This window comes from Penaeus vannamei, chromosome 8 (assembly GCF_042767895.1).
Source record: "Penaeus vannamei isolate JL-2024 chromosome 8, ASM4276789v1, whole genome shotgun sequence".
Taxonomy (NCBI): domain Eukaryota; kingdom Metazoa; phylum Arthropoda; class Malacostraca; order Decapoda; family Penaeidae; genus Penaeus; species Penaeus vannamei.
Genome location: NC_091556.1, coordinates 32,404,351 through 32,406,850, shown reverse-complemented (window position 1 = coordinate 32,406,850; position 2,500 = coordinate 32,404,351). Strand labels below are relative to the sequence as shown.

General features: G+C 36.2%; 1 protein-coding gene across 5 annotated transcripts in view; it reads left to right on the top strand.

Moving 5' to 3' along the window:
• LOC113822840 (neuropilin and tolloid-like protein 1) overlaps nucleotides 1–2,500 on the top strand; it is a 416,519-nt gene that overhangs the window by 238,767 nt on the left and 175,252 nt on the right. The window contains exon 1 of one of the 5 annotated variants that reach the window (XM_027375371.2): nucleotides 1,144–1,627. The exons of 3 other annotated variants lie outside the window; for them this stretch is intronic. The gene's annotated coding sequence lies outside the window, so the exon portion shown is untranslated. Of the gene's footprint in view, nucleotides 1–1,143; nucleotides 1,628–1,705; nucleotides 1,729–2,500 lie in introns of those variants that run through there. One more of the 5 variants, XM_070124553.1, reaches the window with a different exon arrangement.

Sequence of the window (2,500 nt, the reverse complement as noted above, 5' to 3'; positions counted from 1 at the left end):
TATTATTATTATTATTATTATTGTTATTATTATCATTATTATCATTATTATTATTATTACTATCATTATTATTATTGCTATTATTATTATTATCATTATGATAATAATGATGACCTCCGCCAAGGAGGTTGTTTTGGTAGAGCTGATTACATTGTTTGTTGGTTGGTTAGCAGGAATACTCAATGTTTTATATTTTTTATCAGAGGTGTGTCTTAGCCCAAATTAGATGTCAATACCTAGGTTTACATTTCATGCATTACCTTTTTCAAATAAAAATTGTTGTTTTTACAACAAAACGAAAAACAAATGTTTAATTTCGTGATTTAGCTTTCGTCAACTCACTATCTTACCATATTCAATAAAAGTAAATATTATCCAAGACCGAAAGATAGGAACACATGGCAAAAGTCTGTGAGCCCCAACGGTTGGCGAATAGTGGGATATCTGAAAGGTAGATGGCGCTGTGTACGCGATATGGCGTCTGTTTGTTTACTATCGTAAACTGGTAGGAAAGGGATTTTTTGTTTGTTAATGTATGTAAAGAAATTTCTAAAAAAAAAAAAAACAGTTATTATAGAATGGAATAATTATATAATTCCATGTAAACTTATATGTGTATATATATTGTATACATGTATATATGAAGTATATCTTTGATTAATATATCTCAAGTCTCTTATTTAAAAAATGCAAAACTTGAATTGAAACTAAACCTTTAAAACTAAAACTAATATTTTAAAATCTATATAGAATTATAGGTCCCCCAAGAAATGTTTTCCTTTCTTAGTTACATATCTGAACAATAGATGACGCTGTAAGACATTTTGGGCATACATTTTTTCAAGCTTTGTGATACGTACTTTCCGGAAATATCTTTCATATAGTCTTTGTTTATGAATACGGAATCGAAATAGTGACTCCGAACATTTTCAAGTGACTGTATAAATATACATATATATACCATTCAAATAAAATAAAATACATTTCCATGTGAAAATACTAAATAAAAGGTATTTTCCACCCGATACTGAACAAAATTCTCTTACCGTTTCAGATGCAACTGACATTTATGTATTCTCTTCTTCACACACACGAATTCGAACACTGATCCCAAACAAAACATTCTCATCGGCTTCAGTTTGCGAGTAACCGCTACCGAACGCAAAACCTTAGAAAAAAACGGAAGATTTTTTGTGCACGAAGTCTGTACAGACCTTGTATTTTCATGCGAATAAGTGTATTGTTTTGCACTGGGATTTACGGAAAGTACCTATATTTCCCGGCAATTTATTAGAATTGGAAATGCATCGTGGATCTGTTAAAGAATGCGGCAAATGCGGGAAATGTGCTCGGTTAGATTTCCCTCACTAATCATTCAGGTAAAACGAGGCTTACAGAGGTGCAGGCAAATTTAAGTGTTAGTGTAATGGCATAGTGTTTATATGCGAATGTGTAAGAGCCACTTCGATATACAGTTAAGCCATTTTGTTATCGTCGTGACATTTCTCCCAAACGACGCAGTTAACGACAGAGCAATTTGAAAATCCTTGGAGTCTACGGACACACAGGAGATTTCACACTTCGATACCCAACTAGAGCAAGCAGCAGAATGAGTCTCCAGGGGAAGGTAAGAGTCAATATTTGGCATTGCGGGCGTGTCTAGGAACTAACATTCCCCCAGATGGTTGAGCTTCGCGCTGCCATCCATCTTGCCGAAGCGAAATGAAGGTAAGAGGTTATAGCAAGATGTTTAATAATGTTTGTAATTCCTCTGCTAGTTTTTGAGAAATTCGATATTCTCTAAAGCAAGTACAGATCGCTAATTACAGACAAAAAGATAGATGTCAATCAATGGTCCAAAAAAGCTCATGGGGCTTCGTAGTTTCGCCAATTCTCACGGGAAATAATGAACGGAGGAACACACGGCTCTTTTTTTTATCTCTCTCTCTCTTTCTCTTCCTCTTCCTCCCCCTCTCCCTCCCTCTTCCCCTCCCCCCCATTCCCTCCCTCTTCCTTTCCCCCTCCCCCTCCCTCCCTCTCTCGCAAAAATAAATAAATGAATAGAAAGAACGGAGCGAGGGACTTAATAAGCCACCCATCACGAGGTCGGCCTTGAGGGAGGAGAGGTCGAGTGGCTGGAATTACGAGTGGCCTCTCGGGGGATGGGAAGGGGGAGGGGGAGGGGGGGGGCAAGGCAAAGACTGTGGTTGCGGTCAAGAGTCTCGGGTAAATCGGTGGCTGGGAGAGGAAAGGATGAAGAGATTATTATGATCATCATTCTAACTTAATTATTTCAATCGTGACAAATACTATCGTAGGTCTATCACTTTTTTCCACCTCTTCATATTTCTTTTTCGACATCATTTCGTACTAGTGTTACTATTTCCATAATGATTATTATTATCATTATATCTATCATTATCATTACTGTTAATACTATCATTTTCCTCATCATTTTGTTTATATTATTGGTGGTGGTGTTCATTAGTAAAAAAAAGAC